Source organism: Macaca fascicularis, chromosome 3, assembly GCF_037993035.2.
Source record: "Macaca fascicularis isolate 582-1 chromosome 3, T2T-MFA8v1.1".
Taxonomy (NCBI): domain Eukaryota; kingdom Metazoa; phylum Chordata; class Mammalia; order Primates; family Cercopithecidae; genus Macaca; species Macaca fascicularis.
The window spans coordinates 8,687,535-8,705,320 of NC_088377.1; the positions used below are offsets into that span (position 1 = coordinate 8,687,535).

Sequence of the window (17,786 nt, forward strand, 5' to 3'; positions counted from 1 at the left end):
ACATGGGTTCATAGGTGGTTACCAAGTGCACCCCAGTAAGACTGAGCCCCGATGATTTTCTAAGAGTTACGCCGTGGCATTTACCTTCCAATCCCTGGAAATCTGGCGCAGTTGCACAGAATAGGGTAAAGGCTCAAGGAACGATTTAAGAAGGAAGCTGAACCCCAACCACAGCCCTCACCACACAGTTCCCAGCCCCTGGAGGGAGCTCCGTAGCAAAACACCCTGGAAAGAGAGGGTTAACCCACCCTCATTGAGGCCCGCTATGAACTGACCAGCACACGGGGAGGCAGGAAGGGGAAATGCAGAGGAAGTAAACAGTGAGCGCTGGAAGGGAAGAGTCTAGAATATTTTTACCGCCTGTGGAAATGCATTGCTACTGTTGAGTCATAGGACATTAGAGTGGAAAAGATTGTCAGAACCATCCCACTTGACACAGCTGGGTCCTGGCAGAAAGAACGAGGTCCAAAGTCTTTGGAAGCTAGCCCAGGGTTCCTGTCAGTCCACCACAAAATCCCCTTAAACGTTCACAGTTTCATGTAATCTCCTCTAAATTCAAGAGGTTCTTTTGCATCTACTTTTTGAAAATAATTCTTCCTAAGCTATCTGCCTTTATCTATCTTCTATCAATCTATTATCTATCAATTATCTATCTAATCTATCATCTATTATCTATCACCTATCAATCTATTATCTATTTATTACCGGTCTAAATATCTACCTACCTATTATCAATCATCTATCAATTATTGATCTATTACCTATCAATTATCTATCATCTCTATCTATCTATCTGTCATCCATCTGTCTCCACCCATATGTTTTTATGCCTCACACACACATAGGCACACTTATACTTCCTACATTTCTTCTGATCCACCAATTACTTACAGTTATTACTCTCTTATAGTTGAAGTATTCCAGATTAACCTGTGCAGCTTCTTACAGGCTGGATCCTGCCAGTGTGGCCACAGCATGTTTGGCAATGGACCTCTTTGTCAGTGCTCTATGAAGACCCAGAATCTTCCTTGTGCCCATCAATCTTACCCATAGGCTTTAGGAATTGCACTTCCTCATAGGCTCTTAATTTACAGAATTTTATTCCTCAGCAGACTTCTTTCATGAAGTTTAAACCATTGTTCATACATACTCTTATTTCATATAATTTTATGTTACTGCCTTAGGTTATTTTCCCTTAGTGATTCTTCAATAGACCTGGCTTAACTTCTAACATGGTAAGCAACAATAACAGTTTCCCAAAAGATAAAAACATAAAGAATGAGAGAAGAATATTTTCTTCTAATTTCCCCTATCTTAACCTTTTTCCCATTAAAAAAAAAAAAAAAAGCACAACTTGCCACCAGTGCTCATTTAACTTTACATAAACATGTTTTTCCAGGCTGAAGCAAATCTGATTGATTTTCAATGTGAAAATAAAACATAGAGGCCGGGCGCGGTGGCTCAAGCCTGTAATCCCAGCACTTTGGGAGGCCGAGACGGGCGGATCACGAGGTCAGGAGATCGAGACCATCCTGGCTAACACGGTGAAACTCCGTCTCTTCTAAAAAATACAAAAAACTAGCCGGGCGAGGTGGCGGGCGCCTGTAGTCCCAGCTACTCGGGAGGCTGAGGCAGGAGAATGGCGTAAACCCGGGAGGCGGAGCTTGCAGTGAGCCGAGATCGCGCCACTGCACTCCAGCCTGGGTGACAGAGCCAGACTCCATCTCAAAAAAAAAAAAAAAAAAAAAAAAGAAAATAAAACATAAAAATCGTTCTTGGAGTTATTTCTAAACAGAACTAACATCAGAATCATCTGAATCATCGGAATCTACTATTTCAGAAAAATCGGATTCATCAAATGAATCTTTGGCCAACAACTGTTGGAGACCGATGTTAACATCATGTATAGGAACGCTGTGTTTTCCAGGATTTGACATTTTCAGCAATCGAGAATTACTATATTTGGTGAATAAAAATACCACTACTAAAAACAGAATGTTATAAAGAAAATGATGTCTTTTGTTTCCAAAGTTGATATACTAGAGTGACATGAAAATAATAATAAAAGAGATATACTGTGTAGCAAAATCATCTCCAGGTAAATGCTGCAGCCTCAAGCGATGCCAGTGAGCATTCTCAAGGCAAATGGGAAAAGGGTTAATCCTCCCAGCTAAGCAATATTTCACATAAACCATTATCTGTTTTCTTTAATTTCTGGAAGTAATGTTTATTTCTGCAGTTTTTGTTGTATCGTTTCAGTTTGTGGGTTGGGGTTGCAATTCTTTGAATGGTGATATCTACCTAAGTGAAGTTCTTACAACTATTGAATGGATAGGTCAGTATCACTTTCTCCTACTTCAAACCAGTAAAAGATTTACGATCTGAGGTCACTGAGTGCTTATGCTGTGAGCATTTGTTTTCTGAAGTTAAAGGAAAGAAAATAAACACACTCTGAAACAGAATGAAACAGAAGGTACTTAGCTATATGGAGAACTACACTTCCAGTGTTGGGGACACAGCAAGGAGAATGGGAAATGGAAGGGTAGTACCCATTGCCATCTTGAGGGAGGAAAAAAATTCCATCAAAGACAGAGGCTCTTAAAAGGATGAACAATCCAAAAACCCACCACAGCAAGCTGGAACACACTGTTCCATCAGAGAAATCAACCTGGAAATGACCGGAAAGCTACTGACCGGTTGGAAGAAATACATGAGCAAATAATAGATAAGAATGGAGCCAGAGTGGCCCACAGTGGGAAAGATGCAGATAAATAGTAACTATAGCAATAATAAGATAATGTGATAACTATTCAGAGAAGTTATGATAGCAATAAAAGTTCAAATCGATAATGACAATCATCATCATCATAAATAGATAACACTTAAACCACCACATGCCTGCCACTGTTCTAAGTGCTTTCCACATGGAAACTTATTTAACCCTCACGCCAACCCTGAGAGGTAGGCACCATCATTATCCCCACGATTAGGAAACTGAGGCACAGAGAGGGTAAACGACTTGCCCAAGTTCCCAACAGCAGACACAGGGCAGTGGTACATTCCACAGCAAGGCTCTTGTGCCCATGCCTGCAACCGCCCTGACGCAGGGGCTCAAGCTTAGCCGTATCAGAATCACCTGGAAGGCTCGGAGTTGCTGATTCAGCGGGTTTGGGGTGAAGCCTGAGAATGTGCACGTCTAACGAGTCCTCAGGTGATGGTGTCTCTGGTGCTCCAGGAACACACACTGGGAACCACACGTGATATACGGTTTCCCCTTGACAAAGAGCCTTATGGCTCAACTTTCCCTTAGCATCCTAAAATAACATCATTTCACAGAGGCACTGAGAACAGCTGTGTATCCACTCCAGGAATGTACAACCTCTGCCATCCTCATAGTTGAATGCCAACTACCCAGGGACTCAAGGCCATGGATGTTTTAAAGCAGGAATATATGGAGAATCTGATCAAAACTGTAACATATTACTAACAAGTATTATTATAAATGTTATATAAACAGTATATGTTGTAGAATATATAAGCATGTATTGTAACATTTATAGCTTTAGGAAATATATATAAATAATTCTAGTAAAAACATTAGCTAAAATTAAGTTCAGATAAATCTTTAATTCCCCTAAGAGATTTTCAGCCTTTATTTATGCTAGTCAACCCTTGTGTACATGCTATCACTTTTCTCTAAGTCTCAAAAATGAGCTCCTCCAGATTGGAGAAAGGGGAACCCTCCTACACTGCTGGTGGGAATGTAAATTAGTGCAGTCACTATGGAGAACAGTATGGAGGTTCCTCAACAAACTAAAATTAGAATTTCCATAAGCTCCAGCAATCCCACTACTAGATATAGATCCAGAGGAAATGAAATCAGTGTCTTGAAGACATACCTGCCCTCCCATGTTCATTGTAGCACTATTTCCAACAGCCAAGATGTGGAATCCACCCAGTGTCTAACAATGGATGAATGGATAAAGAATATGTGGTATATACACAATGGAATATTATTTAGCCATAAGAAAGAATGAAATCCTGCCATTTGCAGCAACATGGATGGAATAGGAGGCCATCATGTTAAGTGAAATAAGCCAGGCACAGAAAGACTCATATTACATGTTCTCACGCATATGTGGGAGCTAAAAAAGTGGATCTCGGCTGGGCATGGTAGCTCATGCCTGTAATCTCAGCACTTTGGGAGGCCGAGGTGGGCAGATAACGAGGTCAGGAGTTCGAGACCAGTTTGACCAACATGGTCAGTTTAACCAACATGGTCTCTACTAAAAATACAAAAATTAGCTGGGCGTAGTGGCAGGTGCCTGTAATCTCATCTACTCAGGAGGCTGAGGCAGGAGAATCACTTGAACCCAGGAGGCAGAGGTTGCAGTGAGCCGAGATTGTGCTACTGCACACAAGCCTGGGCGACAGAGTGAAACTCTGAGACTCCATCTCAGGGGGAAAAAAAAAAAGTGGATCTCATGAAAATAGAGAGGAGTTTCATAGTTACTAGAGACTTTGAAGCGGGGTGAAAGGGAAAAAAAGAATTGAAACGTGCTTATTATCACTGAACTGTATACTTGAAATGCTAAAGATAGTAAACTATATATGCATATTGTACCTCAATAAAAAGATTTTTTTTCAAAAGTATGCATAAAATGGGGATGGTCAAGCTGTCACATGGATGCTTTGTTAGGGAAAATAAATTCAGTTTAAGAATGATTTTTTTTTTTTTTTTAATTCCTAGTAAGTACAACATTGATGTCTTTAAAACTTAGAGCTCTGTTAAGCCAGATTTTGGAGGTTTTCAATTTGCCCATCTCGAGGAAACTTCATTCTGTGTTTCAGAGTGAACTAACAAAGCAAAGGCCCCACAGAAAAGACATTTCCCACTTACAGAAAAATGGGGAGACAGTGGCTCCCCAAAACCAGGGTTCCTCAACCAGGCCTTCAGTGACCTCATTCCATGCCCATTAACCAGGGTGATGAGGTATAAAGAGTGAAATCTAAATCAAATCGTAACTTTGGATTTGAGTTAGTGAAATCTAAATCATATCGTAACTTTGGATTTCCAGACTAAAATTAACATGTGGTGGATCTCACTTTTAAGCTCTGAAAAGACATAACTTCCTGTTTGTAAGAAAAGTTGCTTAAAAAGCTTTTTTGCTTTTTTGCATGTCAAATGTTTCTGTTAAATTAATTTTTCAATGATCTCTTTGTCCAGAAATAAAAAATGCCTGGATTAAATTTGACTTTAAGTATCACAGTTTTAAATATTAAGTAGAAAAAAAATGCTTGACGAGAATCTACTTGGGGTTCAGTGAGCTCAGGAGGTTTAAAACAATTGAGAATAAAGGCTTCGCTCTCCTCTTGGGCTCCCTTGACTGTGGTCACAGGAGCACATGCACCATGACCTTTGGCCTTGGCCTTGGGCCATTTTCCTCCCTACACTACAGAGCAGTGAAGGATCCACTTTAAAAGCTGGTCTGACTGTTCTAAGTCCAGCTTTTAACTCATCCATGCCAACCAAGGGCACAGATGGCTTTGCCAAGTGGCCTCAGAAACAGACATGTTCACTGAAAAAGAGTAAAGTGGACAAAGTGGATTCTCAGCAGATTCCAGAGGGCAATCCTTTGGTTTGTATCTCCTGGGGAAATTCTACTTTGCTTCTGCAAAAGCACTTTTTCCTTAGACTACTGAGGACTGAGGATGGCCCAGAAAGAATGACAGCTCCTTGGAGGCTCCAGAATCACTCATTCTCCTCCAGGGGAATTATCAGGATTTCAGGGGAAGCACCAGTTGAGATGACAGCACACTTGTAAGCTAGTTTCCTGTCAGTGGCCTGTGTTTGGAAGATATGTTTGAACTTGGAAATTATTGGTAAAGCTGTGACAATTTGGGAGGTTGTGGTTGATGTATGTTGCTCGCAACTATTTGCTGTGCCTCTCGGCTGAGTCCATCCACAAAGGATCCTTCCCTGGGCCTGTCCCTGCCGGGGTGTAGTGGGAATGGGGTGTGTGTTTCCTGCTCCCTTGTGTCAGGTGTGGCCCTGTCACCTGCTTTGGCCAATGGAGTGTGAGCAGCAGTGACCCACACCATGCCTGAAGAGAGGTGTCGGGCTCATCACATGGCTTGCCTTGCATGTGGGTGGGTCATGGATTGGGCTGTTCCTTCCTTCTGGTTAAGTGGGAAGAAGGAAACTTGGAACTGAGCCATAATTCAACTACAGCCGACTTGAAACACAGGTGAGAAAAATTCTTGTTGCTGTAAGCCACACAGTTCCTAGAGTTGTTAGCAAGGCAAAACCTAGTGAAACCTAACCACAGAGACATTCACTATTAACACATATTTTTTTATCTTAGGATTATACGCCTGACCTAAAAGGTACTGCATTTAAAGGAAAGATGTAAAGTTCCGAAATATCCTCTTTTTTTTGAGACAGCACTCTGTCACAAGATTGTGCAGTGGCACAATCTTGGCTCACTGCAACCTCTGCCTCCTGGGTTCAAGCGACTCTCCTGCCTCAGCCTTCCAAGTAGCTGGGATTACAGGCACCCGCCACTACGCCTGGCTAATTTTTGTATTTTTTAGTAGAGATGGGGTTTCACCATGTTGGCCAGCTTGTTCTGGAACTCCTGACCTCAGGTGATCCGCTCACCTCAGCCTCCCAAACAGCTAAGATTACAGTTGAGAGCCACTGCACCCAACTGAGTTCTGAAATAGTCTTAATGTAAACTCTGAATGTTGGTCTATGACTAAACACTGAATACAAAAAGAACCCAAATTGAACAAGATTGTAATGGAAAGAATGGCTTGCCTTAACCCTAAGAACAACATAGAAAAGGTGACTAATTCTCTTTTGATTACTTCTGAGTCAATATTTACATGTATCATGATAAGATAACTTTTTAGGGAAAGTTGTAAGGGCATCATATCCTATCATTCTAATATTTTGTGGAGCAAGAAGCCCCAGTTTAAGGACCTAGTGGCCTCAGGATCTGTAATCACATAGACACACTGGGCTGCCCAGGTACCACTATCATTAGGTCATTGATAGCTTTCATTTGGGAAGTGACAACTTAAAAAGGTCCAGGCACTTTTCAAAGCAGTTATAGATATTATCTTATTGAATCCCTCTCTTTACTTTGGGAAGAAATTATTTTCTCTATTTTCTAGGTGAGGAAACTAAGCTTAGAGAAATTAATTTACATGCATTCACAAAGTTAACAAATGGAGCACCTGGTGAGCAAACCAGCTCTGTCTGTTCCCATGGCTGCACTCCCATCTAACCACCATCATTGGCATTAGCTTGCAAAGGAGGCTCATGGTGCAGTGTGACAAAGCTAAGTTCCTGCTCACTACGCGTCAGCATCCATTATAGATTAAGCAGCTATAATTAATTGACTCATTGCTCACCCTGTGCCAGGCCTGATATTAGGTATTATATATTAATTTAATTCTCACATAGACTCTGAAGTAGGTACTACTATTATTCCCATATTCCAGACAAAGGAACTGTGATATAGCACAAGGTATGTTGGAATCCATAGTCCATGCTTCTGATCTCAACACTGGATCTCTAACTTCAGTGCCCTTTAGAATCACCTGGAGGGGTTGATAAAAATGCAAATTACTGGGCCCCACCTCAGAATTTCCGATTCAGCAGGTTTGGGGTGCAGCCAGAGGGTCTGTAGTTCTGACAGTTTCCCAGATATCCCCGATGCTGTTAGACCTCAGACTACACTTGGAAAACCACTATAGTTTTCAACACTTAAAAGTTATCTGGAATATGGAGGACATGAATAAGCCAAGAAATTCGATTGTCTAAAATTTATTCTCATTACTTTCAAACAAAGGAATGGAGAGTCACTGGGGTTAAATCTATAAGCACTGCAGTTGCCAGGTGGAGTTTTTAGTTAGAAAATATTTCCTTGGGGATAGAAGTTCGGGTGTAATGTCTTGGCGAAAAGTTGAGAATTGCTGGAAAAAAGCAAACAATCAGTAGAAAATTGCTCTCAGGTTTCTTCCTTGGATAATGGGTATCATTAAGGGAAGCGTTTAGCATTGGCCTGGCTGGGAACATTGGAGGACTGTGGAGAGAACCGAGATTCTAGGCTGGGAAAGTTAAGGCTGGAGGACATTAGGCGTTCTCTTGCTGAAGTGTGTGATTCAGGTGTTCCACACACATAAAGGGATTTGTGGTTAAATAATTTTGGAAGGATTTGCCTACCGGAGCTGGAGCTGAGCCCCCAAACACCCCATTGTTTTCACTCTTTGGAGAGCCACATTGCACATGTGTTTACTACAGTTTCTGAGATGTCCTACAGTTATAAAACTTGCTTGACTGTAGCTATATATACGTGTGTGTGTGTGTGTATGTGTTTAGCCTTTTTGTGACATTTGAGAACACTTTGAGGAGTGCTGATCTGGTCTAAACTCTACACTTTATATCTGGGGAGATAAAAGGCTCAAAAAACTTGAGTAACTTGTTCAAGGTTACTGAGCCAGTAACAAGGTGAGAGCTGGAAACAAGCTTTTGTAAATCTTCGTCCATTTTATGGGTAGGTATCTCTCTTCGTGGTCATGCTATATGTTGAGATGAGTTATCCATCTCACTGGCTACTGAAGACAGGGTGGCATAGAATAGTGTGACCCCTCTCCCCTCATCCAACCGCAGCACCCCTATCATCAGAAATTCAGGTTCTCAGGCTCCACACTTGAGCTACTGAACCAGATTTCTGGGGATGCAGTTCCCAAAAACCTGTCTTCCAAAGAACTCCATTTCCCCAAGCCGTTCGGTGCTGGAGTTTGCCAGTGATGCCTTGGCAAATTGGAGAGGTGCCCCTCTCACCCTACGATGCATTAGAAAAGCAACAAGTGCTCCTTTACAGACCAATCCACATTTGCACTGCATGTGAGCGTGTAATAATGCAATTTGCCTCTGCGGTCAGATATGTAGCTTTTCCCCTATGTTTCTATTCCATTATTGTTGTTTGAAATTCCATAAGTACTAAAAAAAAAAACAATTGTTTTCCATCTCTAAATGTGGTTTGCATAGTTGTTCCCTTTACTCCTCGATGCGAATTCTTTAAAAACTTTTTTTAAATCTCATAGAACATCAACCCTTCTCTACTCGACAAAGACAAGTTTAAACAGATACTGGGCTCAACAGGGGACTCATTTTCCATTTTCCATGGCAAAGAATCTGAACACTGGAATAAGCCAGAGGTATCATTTGCTGAATATTTTCATAAAGACAGTTTAATTTCAGGCCCTTTATTTGTGAGAGAGCTGGCTAACCCAAATAAAACATTACACATCTGTCTGTTGTTACGAGTGACCAACCTCAGCTGAACATTATTACTTAATAACAACTAACTTCCCTGTAGAGTGAGAGTGCCACAGCGGAGGGCAAATGGAAATTTCCTGTGGTTTACCACCCTCGGCCTCTCCCTGCTCCAACATGTGAAGAACTTGGGTAATAAGCATATTCTCCCTCTAATCACAGCGTGGCTTGGACATGCATTGTTGTGAGATGACTGGCAAAACAGGAACACTGATGTCTGGAAGTAAGTGGGGAGGGGGTCAGGAGGCAAATTGTACTGTGTCAGCCTCCATAATGCACTGCTCAATTTTCTTTTTCTTTTTTTCTTTTTCTTTTTCTTTTTCTTTTTCTTTTTTTTTTTTTTGAGATAGAGTCTGTCTCTGTCACCCAGGCTGGAGTGGAGTGGCACGATCCAGCTCCCTGCAACTTCCACCTCCCAGATTCAAGCGATTCTCCTTCCTTAGCCTCCCAAGTAGCTGGAATTACAGGTGTGCACCACCACACCCAGCTAATTTTTGTATTTTTAGTAGAGATGGGGTTTTACCATGTTGGCCAGGCTGGTCTTGACCTCAAGTGATCCTGACCTCAAGTGATCCACCTGCCTCGACCTCCCAAAGTGCTGGGATTACAGGTGTGAGCCACCGCGCCTAGCCCCAATTTTCTCTTTAGGAAAGAGATTTCTTCAATAGACTCGTGGAATTTCACTATTTTTGTCTGGATTAGTCCAAACCTAAAACAGAGGAGAAGATGGCTCAAAACAGTACCATTTGGTTAAGGAGAAGGAAATCCACAGCATTTGGGTTTGTCTGACTGTGGCATAAGTCAGAGTGGAAAGCTTCTGTTTTTGCAGACAATACTGGTTGAGAAGCAAGTATTTTATTTTATTTATTTATTTTCGACAGTCTTGCTCTGTTGCCCAGGCTGGAGAGTGCAATGTTGCGATCTGGGCGCACTACAGCCTCCACTTCCTGGGCTCAAATGATTCTTGCACCTCAACCTCCCAAGTAGCTGTGATTAGAGGCATGTACCACCATACCTGGCTAATTTCTGTATTTGTAGTAGAGATGGGGTTTAACCATGTTGGCCAGGCTGGTCTCGAATTTCTGACCTCAAGTGATCTGCCCACCTCGGCCTCCCAAAGTGCTGAGATTACAAGCGTGAGCCACCATGCCTGGCTTAATGTGTTGTTTTATTTAATGACACTTCAAAGTGGACATGGTTGGAACATTCACAGGAGATGACACGTGGGAAGTAAGTAGTGATGCTGGTTTTCTTAAATCCTGTTTCTGTAAAACATGAGAAGCTGCTTGAGACTGGATCATGCCTTTTTAGGCCGCATCATCATATAATTTGCAATACTTCCAAATTGATTTTCCCTTAAATAAACCTCAATCTCTCACTAAGATATTGAGTCTGCCACTTTTTACCACTCACATTTATCTTTCTTTGCTTCACATTTATAATATTTTGCACTGTGATGAAGGCATGGAAACATAGAAAGCACGTTATAAATATGGGTACCAATTTCAGGCTGGCTTGTTTTTTGGCCTCATGCTGACTACTACATTTTCTTTTATTTGAAATAAATGTGGAGTTGTCAGTCTCTGTAAATTGATGACTAATGGACTTTGATGTAATTCACCTGCATGCAAAGGTAAACTTCTTATCTTTATTGGCATTCATATTAGTTATTAGCATGAATCTCATCCCAGGCAATGGAAATTACGACTTGTGCTTGATTTAAAACCAAGTTATTTAACAATGGGATGAATGTCAAAAAGTTTTGAAATTCAGTCTCACTATCAGTCTACATTTTGACCACATTTCTCTGATACAGAAATTGTATCTCAGTGAAACACAGTTTATACCAAAATCTGCTTTAAAGACTGGTAGTATTTCTCAGTTGTTTGCTTGTCGCAAAGTTGAAAACAGATTCTGTGATCATTGAGTGATAATAAGAAATGTAGAACTTAGGCCGGGCTCGGTGGCTCAAGCCTGTAATCCTAGCACTTTGGGAGGCCGAGACGGGCGGATCACGAGGTCAGGAGATTGAGACCATCCTGGCTAGCCCGGTGAAACCCCGTCTCTACTAAAAATACAAAAAACTAGCCGGGCGAGGCGGCGGGCGCCTGTAGTCCCAGCTACTCAGGAGGCTGAGGCAGGAGAATGGCGTGAACCCAGGAGGTGGAGCTTGCAGTGAGCTGAGATCCGGCCACTGCACTCCAGCCTGGGCGACAGAGCGAGACTCCGTCTCAAAAAAAAAAAAAAAAAAAAAAAAAAAAAAAAGAAATGTAGAAATGTAGAACTTAAAAATATCTTCACATTCAATAAAAAATTAAGACATTTGGCAGTTAACTAATTTCCATCACTGTACAGTGTAAGAAAACACATTCTAACCATCTGTAGTTAATTAGCCGGAGGACTATTGGCCCAAATTTGGTGTTTTTAGAGTTGCCAGATAAAATACAAGATGCCCAATTAAATTTGAATTTCAGATGGACAGCAAATAACTTAGTGTAAGTCTGTCACATGCATTATTTGCTATATGCTTATACTAAAATTATTGTTTATTTGAAATTCAGAGATATATATGTACTATTTACATACATGTAGCTATAAATATACATAGTACAGAGTGGCCGTACATTTGTATTTGCTAAATCTGCTAAATCTGGCATCCCTAGGGAAATGCAAACTTGTGCTCAAGAGTCATTCCTAAGGCCAAGAAACTTAAAGACAGGGTTTAACGTAAAGACATTCTTCTTGGAGGAAAAAAAGCAATCCAGATTTTCCCAGTACTAAAAACTCTGAAAACAAATCTAACCATTGTGAGATGGGGGCATAGCCTTTTCATGCATGGCTTAGCAGAGGTGTCAGAAAAGCTAAGAAGTTTGTCTCGTTTTTAAGATATTAGCTTAGGGGCTTTTAACATTTTATGTTATGGTCTTTTTTTGGTGGACTAGTGAGACACATGCCTGCCTTCTCAGAATGAACTGTTCAAACAGATAAAAGCAAAGTCACAAAGATTACAGAAGACACCAAGGATATTAAAATGCACCTATTATGGTACTGAAAAAACAAAATTATACGTTTCCAAGCATTAAATCAGAGCTAATGTTCTGAAGGTGTGGTGAGCAGCAATGTTATTTCAAGGTCTCTGAAATGGCTGGAATGTGATATTGAAATGTCTGTGATTTCCACTATGACAGAGTCACAGTTGTAGCTAGTACATCTGTGGTTTGTTGCACACACTCAATACAAATTTTAGTTAGAGGCCATTTAAAATAAACTGCTATTCTTTTCCCCTCATGTGAGATCGTGGATTCTCCTGAGTTCTACCCATATATTCTCCAGGCTTCATAGCCCTGGGATTAAATCTGACTGTGGATGAAGTTTCTAAATGCTGTAGATATTACGAGTAATTCTGGTAATACCACAGAATCAGACCAACCTATAGAATTTTCCTTGATTTATTCCACTTGTACACAATCTCTTGACATGTTTAACAGCCATCTCAGTGTCTTTTATAAACATTGGCTGCACGCTTAACAAAATCACAGCTAATCCCCTTTCCAGTAGGATATCCTTGCAGGCACTAATGTTAGTAAGGAACATCACATTGGTGCTCATGTGACTGGAACAGTAAGACCAATGAGGAGACATTCCAACATCTTCTACTCTAGAAGTAATGGTACAGTTTCTTCTGACATTAAAAACAGAGGGGGAAATAACAGAAAACAGCTCAGATACATACGTAATGCTTGGTCTTCATAGCCTTACTGTAGCACTTCTCAGAAGTAGGAAGGAGGATTTTTACAGCTAATATATCACTCAGTCACATGTAACTTTATATTGCCATGGTTTCATCATAACTCTTACCAGGAAAGAGAAAGCGTACCCACCTAGAGTATTAATTGAGACAATACTCCCTTTCATAAATCCTCCGGTATCTCCCACTGCTGACAAGACAAATCCTGAACACCTTGGAAAACCAAAAAGACTCTTAAGCCCTGGCTCTCACTCCCTCTCCAGCTTTATTCACCTCAGAATAGAGCCTGGGTGTATACTTGCCCCTTCCTGAGCAGCTGGGTGCCCTCTCAGCCCACATCTGGCACATGCAATTCCTTCCTGAAGTTTCTTCATTTTCTCCCTTTCTTGGTTAACTCCCCCCTGTCCTTCAAAAGTCAGGTTGAACATTATCTCTTCTGTACTTAAAAAAAAATAATTCTTCAGAGGCAGTATAGTGTAAAGATTAAGAGCACGGGACCCTGATTCTGTTAACACCAGCTGTGTGACTTTGGACAACTTTCTTAACCCCTTTGAGACTCGGTTTCCTCATATGCAGAATGACAATGATGATAATTTCTATGCTTCATAGGGTCGTGTGAAGTAAAAACATATAAAGCGCTATAAAACTCTGTCTGCTCATATGGTTAGTATAATGATTAGTATTAATCATTATACAAGTGTTAACTGTTATCATCATATGCATACCACGAATAAAACATAAAATACGACTTATCAAAAGAAATCACATTTACCACAGATGAACAGCAGAGGGTTCATATAAAATTTTCACAAATCAGCAAGAGCCTTCATCCTCCTAAGTGGGCAACGTGTGTAGAAACACAATTCAAAAAATGTTCAAAAGGTGAAAAGACATTTCAACACTTTAACATTTATTTATTGGTTTGTGTGGCAAGAATTTATTGAGCACCAACTATGTGCTAAGAATGGCACAGGGTGCTGCTGATGAAGCAGTGAGAGTGACTTGGTCCTTGCTCTTGGGTAGTTTGAAAGAAAACGGGGAAGAGAGGCATTAAATAGATCATTAGATGAGTGATTTAAAGACATTTGTGGGAAGAACTGGGGAGAAAGTCAAGGATGGATGAGAGACTAGCACATGGGGTATGTAACATGTCCCAGTCTGGAGTTGGAGCATGGAGCTTGGCACCTTCCAGGAAACAAGGAGGATGTTGAGTAGGGGAGAGGGGAGCAGGGTCCGGCAGGAGCGAGGGCAGAGCCACACCATGCAGGGTTTTGGGGGCTCCTTGAGGACCGTCACCCCCACCCTAGGAGCACAAGGAGTATCTTGGGGTTTTATTCAAGGAAGAGAAAGGATCAAACTTGCTTTTAAAAGTGATCATGTTAAATGCAGCATGGAGAATGGATTCGAAAGAGTCAAACATAGATGCTGAGAGTCTGTTTAATTGACACTTTCAGTAATCTGAGTTGAAATTACTGACGCATGGACAAGGGCGGTGTTAGTAGCTTGAGAGCTACTAGCCAGGAGCTCTGGGTGACAGGTCCCAGATGGAGTCAACAGGCATCTCCAACAGGTGGATGTTAAGTAGACAAGGCAGGGAGAAGACAAGGTCTCACCAATGACCCCGGGCTTCCTGGCACGGAAATGAGGTGTGGTGGGGTGGGCGGAGGCTATCTTACTGATTCAGAGGACACTGGATCTTCCTCTGTAATTTTAACATTATGCACATGTTATGGGACACCCAGATTGAATGTTTTGGTATTATACCAGCATGGAGCTCACACTTGTGCAGAATCCTGATTCAGGAGGAGGATCTCATGCCTGGGGTACAGGTTTGAAGGTGTGCACTGGAGGCTGCTTGGAGACACCTAAAGAGAAGTAAGCACTAGGATCTGTGCAGATGGGCCTGGCCTTCAACAGAGAGACGTGGACAGGAGGGATGCCTTTAGCACATAAGCCGACAAGTGGAATTTGAACCATGAAAGTGCAGGAGCTTCCCCCTTAGACAGTAGTGTGGAAGGAGCAACCCAGACTGAGCCTGAGTCTGGGCAGGCTTAAGAACAGGCAGAGTCAGAGATAAGGGCAAAGGAGACTGAGGAGGGACCATCAGTCCAAGAAACACAAAGGCACCAGGGACTCACTTTTCACTTATCAAATTATTGAAAATTTTAAAAGACATTGCAACATTCCACATTGACAAGTTTGCAGAAATGAGCTTCCTTCATAGAAAGAAGTTCTGTGTCTGATAGAGTCATCTGGCATAACTTTTTTGAGGGAAGCAGTAATTTGACAACGTATACTCAAAGTTTTAAACTATTTATGTTAGACTGCTTGACTCAGTAAGTCTACTTCTAAGACTTAATAGGAAATGTATGATCGGATAATGTACAAGAGTGTTCTCTATATTAGTTATGATACTAAAACATTAGAAGAAACCTGAGTCACCAACAATATAGAAATGGTTTTAAATTTATAAAACATTTACAGGCTGAAATATTATGCAGTGTTTAAAAGTCATGACAAAATGCTAAATATGTTTTTTAAAAGGCAATTGATACAGCTAAATATGCAGTGTAATCTCTCTGTTTCTCTCTCTAGGTAAGATCAAAATAAAACACCTCTAAGATGTTAACAGCAGTTATCTCTCTAAAGGAAAACAAAATTAGAAAGGTTTTTCAACCAGATTTTCCATTTTTATGCAGTTAATCTGAAAATTCAATTTCCCTAGCACAGACCATTTCCAAGCATTCCAGATTTTACTGTAAATGAGAAGTACTTACTGTGTTGTATTACACAAAGAAACTTTCCACACACTGTTGTGGCCAAACCTTATGAAATCATTTACTCTCAGAGATATTTCCAAATATCTATTGCAAAATCCAATAACCTAGTTTTCACTAAGAGTTTAGAACTATTATTTCATGTCATTTTAAGGTTTCATTTCATCGACTGAATTAGAAGAGTTTGCACTTTACCCAGAGATACTGCTGATAAAGCAGATTTCCTGCCCTATACCTTTGCTCAGGCTGACCCCTTTATTCCATATTTCTTCTTTGCCCTATGCCTGGTAAACTCCTACACACCCCTTGAGGCCCCGCTCAAATGTCATCTCCTCCAGCATGCAGGTAGAGTTCATCTTCCTCCTTTCTTCTGCCTTGTCATTGTCCACACCTCATGATAATACTGTGCTGCTGTAATGATCAGTCTTGGAGCTTACCATTCCCCATAGACTGGGCTCAGTAGTTCATCCTGAGTGGCAAACACAAGGCCTGGCATGCGGTAGGAACTTAATGTTTGAGGGAGGCACGGGGTGGGCAGAGATGCCATGCAAGGGGACTCAGAGTTCGATTTAGTAAGCAACGTCACTCGCCTGAGGATATGGTGCTCAATGTTCTAGGTCAGAGAAGAAACCCAGAGAGGAATCCAGTCCACAGCTAGGCACATTGTTGAGGTGGAGGATACTTCACTGATTTGAACAATTCAATTAGAAATAAGGATTTCATCTTCCTATTCTGATTCGTAGGACAAAGAATATGCCACAGTGTTCTGTCTTGAAGAGAAAATTAGTTGTCCATTTCTCAAAATGACAAAACCGATAAAAACTGTGGACAAACATAAGTATATTCAATTTCATCCAACAAATTACTTCCTCTGTATACTTCATGTTCCCCTGTACGCCGACCATCATAGACAAAGAGTTCCAAGATTCCTTTTGGCTCTGTTTGCTTCTTTACAGCAGATGTCTCCAATGTGGGGTATACCAGTAACCCAAGCAGGGACAGTGACAAAATGACAGAAGTATTCAAATGTAGCTTCCACTTCATCCTTTTAAATGTTTATATCTTATACATATTTTAAAATGAATCCATGGGGAACTTGAATAAATTGACAAGCAAAAAACACATCGCTCCATTTAAAAAAAAATGGGCAAAGGACATGAACAGACACTTCTCAAAAGAAAACATACAAACTGTCAACAAACATGAAAAAATGCTCAGCATCACTAATCATTAGAGAAATGCATATTAAAACCACAAAGAGATATCATCTCACACCAGTCAGAATGGCTATTACTTAAAAGTCAAAAAGTAGATGCTGGCCAAGGCTGCAAAGAAATGGAAAGTTTCTACACTGTTGATGGAAATGTAAATTAGTCCAGCCACTGTGGAAAGCAGTCTGGAGATTTCCAAAAGAACTTAAAACAGAGCTGTCATTTGACCCAGCAATCCTGTTACTGGGTATATTCCCAAAGGAAACTATGTCATTCTACCAAAAGACATATGCATTTGTATGTTCACCTCTGCACTATTCATCATAGCAAAAGACAAGGCAGGTGCCCATAAATGTAGAATGGATAAAGAAAATGTGGTACAAATACACCACAGAATACTATGCAGCCATAAGAAAGAATTAAATCATGTTCTTTGCAGCAACATGGATGGAGCTGGAGACCATTATCCTAAGCAAATTAATGCAGGAACAGAAAACCAAATACCACATGTTCTCACTCATAATAGCAGGAGCTAAACATTGAGCACACATGGAGATAAATGTTGGAACAGCAGACACTGCAGACTACTAGAGGGCTGTGGAGTGGTTTTAAAAACACCTGTCAGGTACTGTGCTCACTACCTGCATGACAGGATTTATACACCAAACCTCAGCATCATGCAATATTCTCATTTAATAAAC

General features: G+C 40.9%; 1 protein-coding gene across 10 annotated transcripts in view; it reads right to left on the minus strand.

Moving 5' to 3' along the window:
• KCNJ15 (potassium inwardly rectifying channel subfamily J member 15) overlaps positions 1-17,786 on the minus strand; it is a 49,373-nt gene that overhangs the window by 6,284 nt on the left and 25,303 nt on the right. For 2 of the 10 annotated variants that reach the window (XM_065541376.2, XM_065541373.2), the window contains exon 1: positions 13,083-13,149. The exons of 7 other annotated variants lie outside the window; for them this stretch is intronic. The gene's annotated coding sequence lies outside the window, so the exon portion shown is untranslated. Of the gene's footprint in view, positions 1-84; positions 13,150-17,786 lie in introns of those variants that run through there. One more of the 10 variants, XM_065541374.2, reaches the window with a different exon arrangement.